This window comes from Pelodiscus sinensis, unplaced genomic scaffold (assembly GCF_049634645.1).
Source record: "Pelodiscus sinensis isolate JC-2024 unplaced genomic scaffold, ASM4963464v1 ctg41, whole genome shotgun sequence".
Taxonomy (NCBI): domain Eukaryota; kingdom Metazoa; phylum Chordata; order Testudines; family Trionychidae; genus Pelodiscus; species Pelodiscus sinensis.
The window spans coordinates 997,871-1,009,483 of NW_027465993.1; the positions used below are offsets into that span (position 1 = coordinate 997,871).

Consider the following 11,613-nt stretch of genomic DNA (forward strand, 5'->3'; position numbering starts at 1 on the left):
CAGTTGAGAGATTGCTGTCGTTTATCAAAACAAACTAAAGCACGCATACCGTGTATGGGTGTAGGCATGGATGGAGGAAGGGCAGCGTTAGGAGTGCAGGTTGCCATGGGATGTGGGTGTAGAAAGGAAGAGAAGGGGGGTGGGACCCAATGGATGGGAGCATGGATTGGAAGGGTCTGGAGTGTGGGATGGCTTGGGATGGGGGCTTGTTGAGGAGGAAGAGGAGAGTGGTTGAGGGAGTCCTTACGTGTGGAAGGAGGCCTGGGGGGAAGGTAGTGATGGGGGTCACATGGCAGGCGGGATGCGAGTGTGGGGGGAGGGACTGTGGGTTGGGAAGGAAAGAAACGGGGTTTAAGGGTCCTATAGACGGGGGAAAGGTAGGGATAGGGATAGACTGCGGGATGGGGAAGTGTTCTAGGGAGGAAAAAGAGGGGCTGATGGGCCCCGTGAAGGGAGGGATGCTCTGGGGTTGCACGTTGCTCTGAGTCTGTGGAGAGAAGAAGGGAAACTGAGGGACACCAGGACTAGGGGGTATGGGCTAGGGAAGAGCACTGGTGGGGTAGCAGCTTGTGTGAGGGGGATGTTGAAATGTACTGCGGGAGTGGAACCTCCGCTCGGACTCGCTGTCTCAGCAAACGTGACTTCCCTTCCTAGACCCGAGTGGGCCGTAAGCCGAGAGATTTCCAGACCCGACACTTATCTCCGTGACAGCGATGGCTGCTCCGCTGCCAGATGGACGGTTCTCGCCTCGCTTCGACCAAGCTCCCGAGCTCGCTGTTCTCGTTTCCGTTCCCTCCCCAGACGGGAGGACATCGGGAGGGTTGACTTCTTATCGCTCGCTACCGAACACAGCAGAGGGGGAACGAACAAACAAACAAACAACTTAGCGTTTCAGTCCGCAAGGACGCGGCATCGCTTCTTCTCCCACCATCGCGCCACAGCCTCCCACCATCGGCCACCCCCTCCCGCTGCCACTACTGAAACGCGGGAGAAAGGAGGCCTTGAATCTCTATCCACGCTCTGTTGAACCGCCTACTGCCCCTTCCCCAGTCCCCAAGCCACCAGGCTCCGTGCCCCAGCAGGAAGCTCTCTGCCTCAGAAGAAACCTACTGCCAGGACGCTTGAAGATTTCAAAGCACCCATCTCCTACTCACGCAGAGCCATGGGAAGGCCGAACGCTGAGAACCCCTCCTGTGTCCCAAAAATCACGTCCAGGCAGCTCCAGTCCATCTCGTACGGTCTCTTCTCCGGACATGGCCCCGCGCCGATTCCTCTGCAAGCGCGGAAGAAAAACCCCAGCGTGAGCTCTCACTCACTAAGGTCTCTGGCTGCGGGACTTCTATCCTTTAGACCTTGCCCCTCCGTCCCCTCTCTATCGGGACCGCTACAAGAACACTGAGTCAGTCACCCCTGATGCACCACCACTTTCCCTTGCTCTACCTTGCGTACCTGCATGATTCCCGTTGGCTCCGGAGCCCTTAACCCGTGGAGATGCTCACCTGGAATGCCTGCAAGTGTCCCGTAGAAGGACACGGAGGAAGCAGAGCAAGGACAGAGACACAGACAGAAACAGACAGACAGAACGTATTGGCCAATACGAGAGAGCAACAAGAGAGAAACACACGAGAGGCAGCCAGAAACCTTACCACCTTGCGTCTCCCTCCTCGAGCCGAGCGTCTGCTGAGAAGGACACCGTGGTCCAGAGAAACCAGCACCACTGACAAACGGGAGACCTCTTTCTCCCACAACCAAGGCAGCACCTCGGAAACCTCCGCTCGGACTCGCTGTCTCAGAAAACGTGACTTCCCTTCCTAGAACCGAGCGGGCCGTAAGCCGAGAGATTTCCAGACCCGACACTTATCTCCGTGACAGCGATGGCTGCTCCGCTCCCAGCCGGACGGTTCTCGCCTCCCTTCGTCAAAGCTCCCGAGCTCGCTGTTCTCCTTTTCGTTCCATCCCCAGACGGGAGGACACCGGGACGACTGACTTCTTATCGCTTGCTACCGAACCCAGCAAAGAGGGAAAAAACAAACTTAGCCCTTCAGTCCGCAAGGACGCGGCATCGCTTTTCCTCCCCTATAACCCACCGCAGCCACCCCCTCCCGCTGCAACTGTAGAAACACGGAGAGAAAGGAGGCCTTGAATCTCTATCCACGCTCTGTTGAACCAACTACTGCCCCTTCCCCAGTCCCCAAGCCACCAGGCTCCGTGCCCCAGCAGGAAGCTCTCTGCCTCAGAAGAAACCTACTGCCAGGACACTTGAAGATTTCAAAGCACCCATCTCCTACTCACGCAGAGCCATGGGAAGGCCGAACGCTGAGAACCCCTCCTGTGTCCCAAAAATCACGTCCAGGCAGCTCCAGTCCATCTCGGACGGTCTCTTCTCCGGACACGGCCCCGCGCCCATTCGTCTGCAAGCGCGGAAGAAAAACCCCAGCGTGAGCTCTCACTCACTAAGGGCTCTGGCTGCGGGACTTCTATCCTTTACACCTTGCCCCTCCCTCCCCTCTCTATCGGGACCGCTACAAGAACACTGAGTCAGTCACCCCTGATGCACCACCACTGTCCCTTGCTCTACCTTGCGTACCTGCATGATTCCCGTTGGCTCCGGAGCCCTTAACCCGTGGAGATGCTCACCTGGAATGCCTGCAAGTGTCCCGTAGAAGGACACGGCAGAAGCAGAGCAAGGACAGAGACACAGACAGAAACAGACAGACAGAACGTATTGGCCAATACGAGAGAGCAACAAGAGAGAAACACACGAGAGGCAGCCAGAAACCTTACCACCTTGCGTCTCCCTCCTCGAGCCGAGCGTCTGCTGAGAAGGACACCGTGGTCCAGAGAAACCAGCACCACTGACAAACGGGAGACCTCTTTCTCCCACAACCAAGGCAGCACCTCGGAAACCTCCGCTCGGACTCGCTGTCTCAGAAAACGTGACTTCCCTTCCTAGAACCCAGCGGGCCGTAAGCCGAGAGATTTCCAGACCCGACACTTATCTCCGTTACAGCGATGGCTGCTCCGCTCCCAGCCGGACGGTTCTCGCCTCGCTTCGTCAAAGCTCCCGAGCTCGCTGTTCTCCTTTTCGTTCCATCCCCAGACGGGAGGACACCGGGACGACTGACTTCTTATCGCTTGCTACCGAACCCAGCAAAGAGGGAAAAAACAAACTTAGCCCTTCAGTCCGCAAGGACGCGGCATCGCTTTTCCTCCCCTATAACCCACCGCAGCCACCCCCTCCCGCTGCAACTGTAGAAACACGGAGAGAAAGGAGGCCTTGAATCTCTATCCACGCTCTGTTGAACCGACTACTGCCCCTTCCCCAGTCCCCAAGCCACCAGGCTCCGTGCCCCAGCAGGAAGCTCTCTGCCTCAGAAGAAACCTACTGCCAGGACGCTTGAAGATTTCAAAGCACCCATCTCCTACTCACGCAGAGCCATGGGAAGGCCGAACGCTGAGAACCCTCCTGTGTCCCAAAAATCACGTCCAGGCAGCTCCAGTCCATCTCGGACGGTCTCTTCTCCGGACACGGCCCCGCGCCGATTCGTCTGCAAGCGCGGAAGAAAAACCCCAGCGTGAGCTCTCACTCACTAAGGTCTCTGGCTGCGGGACTTCTATCCTTTAGACCTTGCCCCTCCCTCCCCTCTCTATCGGGACCGCTACAAGAACACTGAGTCAGTCACCCCTGATGCACCACCACTTTCCCTTGCTCTACCTTGCGTACCTGCATGATTCCCGTTGGCTCCGGAGCCCTTAACCCGTGGAGATGCTCACCTGGAATGCCTGCAAGTGTCCCGTAGAAGGACACGGCAGAAGCAGAGCAAGGACAGAGACACAGACAGAAACAGACAGACAGAACGTATTGGCCAATACGAGAGAGCAACAAGAGAGAAACACACGAGAGGCAGCCAGAAACCTTACCACCTTGCGTCTCCCTCCTCGAGCCGAGCGTCTGCTGAGAAGGACACCGTGGTCCAGAGAAACCAGCACCACTGACAAACGGGAGAGCTCTTTCTCCCACAACCAAGGCAGCACCTCGGAAACCTCCGCTCGGACTCGCTGTCTCCGAAAACGTGACTTCCCTTCCTAGAACCAAGCGGGCCGTAAGCCGAGAGATTTCCAGACCCGACACTTATCTCCGTGACAGCGATGGCTGCTCCGCTCCCAGCCGGACGGTTCTCGCCTCGCTTCGACCAAGCTCCCGAGCTCGCTGTTCTCCTTTTCGTTCCATCCCCAGACGGGAGGACACCGGGAGGACTGACTTCTTATCGCTTGCTACCGAACCCAGCAAAGAGGGAAAAAACAAACTTAGCCCTTCAGTCCGCAAGGACGCGGCATCGCTTTTCCTCCCCTATAACCCACCGCAGCCACCCCCTCCCGCTGCAACTGTAGAAACACGGAGAGAAAGGAGGCCTTGAATCTCTATCCACGCTCTGTTGAACCGACTACTGCCCCTTCCCCAGTCCCCAAGCCAGCAGGCTCCGTGCCCCAGCAGGAAGCTCTCTGCCTCAGAAGAAACCTACTGCCAGGACGCTTGAAGATATCAAAGCACCCATCTCCTACTCACGCAGAGCCATGGGAAGGCCGAACGCTGAGAACCCCTCCTGTGTCCCAAAAATCACGTCCAGGCAGCTCCAGTCCATCTCGTACGGTCTCTTCTCCGGACACGGCCCCGCGCCCATTCGTCTGCAAGCGCGGAAGAAAAACCCCAGCGTGAGCTCTCACTCACTAAGGTCTCTGGCTGCGGGACTTCTATCCTTTACACCTTTCCCCTCCCTCCCCTCTCTATCGGGACCGCTACAAGAACACTGAGTCAGTCACCCCTGATGCACCACCACTTTCCCTTGCTCTACCTTGCGTACCTGCATGATTCCCGTTGGCTCCGGAGCCCTTAACCCGTGGAGATGCTCACCTGGAATGCCTGCAAGTGTCCCGTAGAAGGACACGGAAGAAGCAGAGCAAGGACAGAGACACAGACAGAAACAGACAGACAGAACGTATTGGCCAATACGAGAGAGCAACAAGAGAGAAACACACGAGAGGCAGCCAGAAACCTTACCACCTTGCGTCTCCCTCCTCGAGCCGAGCGTCTGCTGAGAAGGACACCGTGGTCCAGAGAAACCAGCACCACTGACAAACGGGAGACCTCTTTCTCCCACAACCAAGGCAGCACCTCGGAAACCTCCGCTCGGACTCGCTGTCTCAGAAAACGTGACTTCCCTTCCTAGAACCCAGCGGGCCGTAAGCCGAGAGATTTCCAGACCCGACACTTATCTCCGTGACAGCGATGGCTGCTCCGCTCCCAGCCGGACGGTTCTCGCCTCGCTTCGACCAAGCTCCCGAGCTCGCTGTTCTCCTTTTCGTTCCATCCCCAGACGGGAGGACACCGGGACGACTGACTTCTTATCGCTTGCTACCGAACCCAGCAAAGAGGGAAAAAACAAACTTAGCCCTTCAGTCCGCAAGGACGCGGCATCGCTTTTCCTCCCCTATAGCCCACCGCAGCCACCCCCTCCCGCTGCAACTGTAGAAACACGGAGAGAAAGGAGGCCTTGAATCTCTATCCACGCTCTGTTGAACCAACTACTGCCCCTTCCCCAGTCCCCAAGCCACCAGGCTCCGTGCCCCAGCAGGAAGCTCTCTGCCTCAGAAGAAACCTACTGCCAGGATGCTTGAAGATTTCAAAGCACCCATCTCCTACTCACGCAGAGCCACGGGAAGGCCGAACGCTGAGAACCCCTCCTGTGTCCCAAAAATCTCATCCAGGCAGCTCCAGTCCATCTCGGACGGTCTCTTCTCCGGACACGGCCCCGCGCCGATTCGTCTGCAAGCGCGGAAGAAAAACCCCAGCGTGAGCTCTCACTCACTAAGGTCTCTGGCTGCGGGACTTCTATCCTTTAGACCTTGCCCCTCCCTCCCCTCTCTATCAGGACCGCTACAAGAACACTGAGTCAGTCACCCCTGATGCACCACCACTTTCCCTTGCTCTACCTTGCGTACCTGCATGATTCCCGTTGGCTCCGGAGCCCTTAACCCGTGGAGATGCTCACCTGGAATGCCTGCAAGTGTCCCGTAGAAGGACACGGAAGAAGCAGAGCAAGGACAGAGACACAGACAGAAACAGAGAGACAGAACGTATTGGCCAATACAGGAGAGCAACAAGAGAGAAACACACGAGAGGCAGCCAGAAACCTTACCACCTTGCGTCTCCCTCCTCGAGCCGAGCGTCTGCTGAGAAGGACACCGTGGTCCAGAGAAACCAGCACCACTGACAAACGGGAGAGCTCTTTCTCCCACAACCAAGGCAGCACCTCGGAAACCTCCGCTCGGACTCGCTGTCTCAGAAAACGTGACTTCCCTTCCTAGAACCGAGCGGGCCGTAAGCCGAGAGATTTCCAGACCCGATTCTTATCGCCGTGACAGCGATGGCTGCTCCGCTCCCAGCCGGACGGTTCTCGCCTCGCTTCGACCAAGCTCCCGAGCTCGCTGTTCTCCTTTTCGTTCCATCCCCAGACGGGAGGACACCGGGAGGACTGACTTCTTATCGCTTGCTACCGAACCCAGCAAAGAGGGAAAAAACAAACTTAGCCCTTCAGTCCGCAAGGACGCGGCATCGCTTTTCCTCCCCTATAACCCACCGCAGCCACCCCCTCCCGCTGCAACTGTAGAAACACGGAGAGAAAGGAGGCCTTGAATCTCTATCCACGCTCTGTTGAACCGACTACTGCCCCTTCCCCAGTCCCCAAGCCACCAGGCTCCGTGCCCCAGCAGGAAGCTCTCTGCCTCAGAAGAAACCTACTGCCAGGACGCTTGAAGATTTCAAAGCACCCATCTCCTACTCACGCAGAGCCATGGGAAGGCCGAACGCTGAGAACCCCTCCTGTGTCCCAAAAATCACGTCCAGGCAGCTCCAGTCCATCTCGGACGGTCTCTTCTCCGGACACGGCCCCGCGCCGATTCGTCTGCAAGCGCGGAAGAAAAACCCCAGCGTGAGCTCTCACTCACTAAGGTCTCTGGCTGCGGGACTTCTATCCTTTACACCTTTCCCCTCCCTCCCCTCTCTATCGGGACCGCTACAAGAACACTGAGTCAGTCACCCCTGATGCACCACCACTTTCCCTTGCTCTACCTTGTGTACCTGCATGATTCCCGTTGGCTCCGAAGCCCTTAACCCGTGGAGATGCTCACCTGGAATGCCTGCAAGTGTCCCGTAGAAGGACACGGCAGAAGCAGAGCAAGGACAGAGACACAGACAGAAACAGACAGACAGAACGTATTGGCCAATACGGGAGAGCAACAAGAGAGAAACACACGAGAGGCAGCCAGAAACCTTACCACCTTGCGTCTCCCTCCTCGAGCCGAGCGTCTGCTGAGAAGGACACCGTGGTCCAGAGAAACCAGCACCACTGACAAATGGGAGAGCTCTTTCTCCCACAACCAAGGCAGCACCTCGGAAACCTCCGCTCGGACTCGCTGTCTCAGAAAACGTGACTTCCCTTCCTAGAACCCAGCGGGCCGTAAGCCGAGAGATTTCCAGACCCGACACTTATCTCCGTGACAGCGATGGCTGCTCCGCTCCCAGCCGGACGGTTCTCGCCTCGCTTCGACCAAGCTCCCGAGCTCGCTGTTCTCCTTTTCGTTCCATCCCCAGACGGGAGGACTCCGGGACGACTGACTTCTTATCGCTTGCTACCGAACCCAGCAAAGAGGGAAAAAACAAACTTAGCCCTTCAGTCCGCAAGGACGCGGCATCGCTTTTCCTCCCCTATAGCCCACCGCAGCCACCCCCTCCCGCTGCAACTGTAGAAACACGGAGAGAAAGGAGGCCTTGAATCTCTATCCACGCTCTGTTGAACCGACTACTGCCCCTTCCCCAGTCCCCAAGCCACCAGGCTCCGTGCCCCAGCAGGAAGCTCTCTGCCTCAGAAGAAACCTACTGCCAGGACGCTTGAAGATTTCAAAGCACCCATCTCCTACTCACGCAGAGCCATGGGAAGGCCGAACGCTGAGAACCCCTCCCGTGTCCCAAAAATCACGTCCAGGCAGCTCCAGTCCATCTCGGACGGTCTCTTCTCCGGACACGGCCCCGCGCCGATTCGTCTGCAAGCGCGGAAGAAAAACCCCAGCGTGAGCTCTCACTCACTAAGGTCTCTGGCTGCGGGACTTCTATCCTTTACACCTTTCCCCTCCCTCCCCTCTCTATCGGGACCGCTACAAGAACACTGAGTCAGTCACCCCTGATGCACCACCACTTTCCCTTGCTCTACCTTGTGTACCTGCATGATTCCCGTTGGCTCCGAAGCCCTTAACCCGTGGAGATGCTCACCTGGAATGCCTGCAAGTGTCCCGTAGAAGGACACGGCAGAAGCAGAGCAAGGACAGAGACACAGACAGAAACAGACAGACAGAACGTATTGGCCAATACGGGAGAGCAACAAGAGAGAAACACACGAGAGGCAGCCAGAAACCTTACCACCTTGCGTCTCCCTCCTCGAGCCGAGCGTCTGCTGAGAAGGACACCGTGGTCCAGAGAAACCAGCACCACTGACAAATGGGAGAGCTCTTTCTCCCACAACCAAGGCAGCACCTCGGAAACCTCCGCTCGGACTCGCTGTCTCAGAAAACGTGACTTCCCTTCCTAGAACCCAGCGGGCCGTAAGCCGAGAGATTTCCAGACCCGACACTTATCTCCGTGACAGCGATGGCTGCTCCGCTCCCAGCCGGACGGTTCTCGCCTCGCTTCGACCAAGCTCCCGAGCTCGCTGTTCTCCTTTTCGTTCCATCCCCAGACGGGAGGACTCCGGGACGACTGACTTCTTATCGCTTGCTACCGAACCCAGCAAAGAGGGAAAAAACAAACTTAGCCCTTCAGTCCGCAAGGACGCGGCATCGCTTTTCCTCCCCTATAGCCCACCGCAGCCACCCCCTCCCGCTGCAACTGTAGAAACACGGAGAGAAAGGAGGCCTTGAATCTCTATCCACGCTCTGTTGAACCGACTACTGCCCCTTCCCCAGTCCCCAAGCCACCAGGCTCCGTGCCCCAGCAGGAAGCTCTCTGCCTCAGAAGAAACCTACTGCCAGGACGCTTGAAGATTTCAAAGCACCCATCTCCTACTCACGCAGAGCCATGGGAAGGCCGAACGCTAAGAACCCCTCCCGTGTCCCAAAAATCACGTCCAGGCAGCTCCAGTCCATCTCGGACGGTCTCTTCTCCGGACACGGCCCCGCGCCGATTCGTCTGCAAGCGCGGAAGAAAAACCCCAGCGTGAGCTCTCACTCACTAAGGTCTCTGGCTGCGGGACTTCTATCCTTTACACCTTTCCCCTCCCTCCCCTCTCTATCGGGACCGCTACAAGAACACTGAGTCAGTCACCCCTGATGCACCACCACTTTCCCTTGCTCTACCTTGTGTACCTGCATGATTCCCGTTGGCTCCGGAGCCCTTAACCCGTGGAGATGCTCACCTGGAATGCCTGCAAGTGTCCCGTAGAAGGACACGGCAGAAGCAGAGCAAGGACAGAGACAGAGACAGAAACAGACAGACAGAACGTATTGGCCAATACGGGAGAGCAACAAGAGAGAAACACCGAGAGGCAGACGGAAACCTTACCACCTTGCGTCTCCCTCCTCGAGCCGAGCGTCTGCTGAGAAGGACACCGTGGTCCAGAGAAACCAGCACCACTGACAAACGGGAGACCTCTTTCTCCCACAACCAAGGCAGCACCTCGGAAACCTCCGCTCGGACTCGCTGTCTCCGAAAACGTGACTTCCCTTCCTAGAACCGAGCGGGCCGTAAGCTGAGAGATTTCCTGACCCGACACTTATCTCCGTGACAGCGATGGCTGCTCCGCTCCCAGCCGGACGGTTCTCGCCTCGCTTCGACCAAGCTCCCGAGCTCGCTGTTCTCCTTTTCGTTCCATCCCCAGACGGGAGGACACCGGGACGACTGACTTCTTATCGCTTGCTACCGAACCCAGCAAAGAGGGAAAAAACAAACTTAGCCCTTCAGTCCGCAAGGACGCGGCATCGCTTTTCCTCCCCTATAACCCACCGCAGCCACCCCCTCCCGCTGCAACTGTAGAAACACGGAGAGAAAGGAGGCCTTGAATCTCTATCCACGCTCTGTTGAACCAACTACTGCCCCTTCCCCAGTCCCCAAGCCACCAGGCTCCGTGCCCCAGCAGGAAGCTCTCTGCCTCAGAAGAAACCTACTGCCAGGACGCTTGAAGATTTCAAAGCACCCATCTCCTACTCACGCAGAGCCATGGGAAGGCCGAACGCTAAGAACCCCTCCTGTGTCCCAAAAATCACGTCCAGGCAGCTCCAGTCCATCTCGTACGGTCTCTTCTCCGGACACGGCCCCGCGCCGATTCGTCTGCAAGCGCGGAAGAAAAACCCCAGCGTGAGCTCTCACTCACTAAGGTCTCTGGCTGCGGGACTTCTATCCTTTACACCTTGCCCCTCCCTCCCCTCTCTATCGGGACCGCTACAAGAACACTGAGTCAGTCACCCCTGATGCACCACCACTTTCCCTTGCTCTACCTTGCGTACCTGCATGATTCCCGTTGGCTCCGGAGCCCTTAACCCGTGGAGATGCTCACCTGGAATGCCTGCAAGTGTCCCGTGGAAGGATATGGCAGTAGCAGAGCAAGGCCAAAGACACAGACAGAAAGAAAGAGAGAGAACGTATTGGCCAATGTGAGAAAGGAACAAGAGAGAAACACGTGAGAGGCAGGTTGGACCGGGGGCTGTCAGAGGGTGGGGGGGCATGGATAGCGGTGAGGGAAGGGGTGTGCAGGTTGCGTGGGGGGGTGTTGACTGGACTGGGGATGGGGAAAGGGAGTGCAGGTTGGGCAGGGGATGTTGAATGGAGTGGAGTGGGGGAAGAGGAGTGCAGGTTGGGCGGGGGCGTTGAATGAACTGGGAGTGGGGGAACGGGGTGCAGTTTGGGCAGGGGATGTTGAATGGGCTGAGAGCGGGGGAACGGGGTGCAGGTTGGGCAGGGGATGTTGAATGGGCTGAGAGCGGGGGAACGGGGTGCAGGTTGGGCAGGGGATGTTGAATGGGCTGGGAGCGGGGGAACGGGGTGCAGGTTGGGCAGGGGATGATGAATGGGCTGAGAGCGGAGGAACGGGGTGCAGGTTGGACGGGGGGTGTTGAATGGGCTGGGAGCGGGGGAACGGGGTGCAGGTTGGGTAGGGGGTGTTGAATGGGCTGGGAGCGGGGGAACGGGGTGCAGGTTGGGTGGGGGATGTTGAATGGGCTGGGAGCGGGGGACCGGGGTGCAGGTTGGGCGGGGGTGTTGAATGGGCTGGGAGCGGGGGAACGGGGTGCAGGTTGGGCGGGGGTGTTGAATGGGCTGGGCGCGGGGGAACGGGGTGCAGGTTGGGCGGGGGATGTTGAATGGGCTGGGTGCGAGGGAACGGGGTGCAGGTTGGGCGGGGGATATTGAATGGGCTGGGAGCGGGGGAACGGGGTGCAGGTTGGGCGGGGGATGTTGAATGGGCTGAGAGCGGGGGAACGGGGTGCAGGTTGGGCGGGGGATGTTGAATGGGCTGGGAGCGGGGGAACGGGGTGCAGGTTGGGCGGGGGATGTTGAATGGGCTGGGAGCG

The 11,613-nt window shown here is 58.1% G+C and overlaps 1 long non-coding RNA gene across 6 annotated transcripts; it reads right to left on the reverse strand.

Annotated features, from left to right (window-relative positions):
* Nucleotides 1-739: 739 nt before the first annotated feature.
* Nucleotides 740-10,719, reverse strand: LOC142825755 (uncharacterized). Of its 6 annotated transcripts, none has more exons than XR_012900096.1 (10): nucleotides 10,257-10,719; nucleotides 9,611-9,964; nucleotides 9,120-9,238; nucleotides 7,982-8,827; nucleotides 7,336-7,689; nucleotides 4,568-6,962; nucleotides 2,785-4,275; nucleotides 2,293-2,411; nucleotides 1,155-2,000; nucleotides 740-839 (listed from the first exon to the last, which is right to left on the reverse strand). It is a non-coding gene; the product is annotated as an uncharacterized LOC142825755 (long non-coding RNA). The 6 variants fall into 6 exon arrangements; XR_012900100.1 differs by lacking the exon at nucleotides 740-839 and having other exon boundaries at nucleotides 1,563-2,000; nucleotides 4,568-5,413; nucleotides 6,844-6,962; XR_012900098.1 differs by lacking the exon at nucleotides 740-839 and having other exon boundaries at nucleotides 1,563-2,000; nucleotides 4,568-6,551; nucleotides 6,844-6,962.
* Between the last annotated feature and the right edge of the window lie 894 nt (nucleotides 10,720-11,613).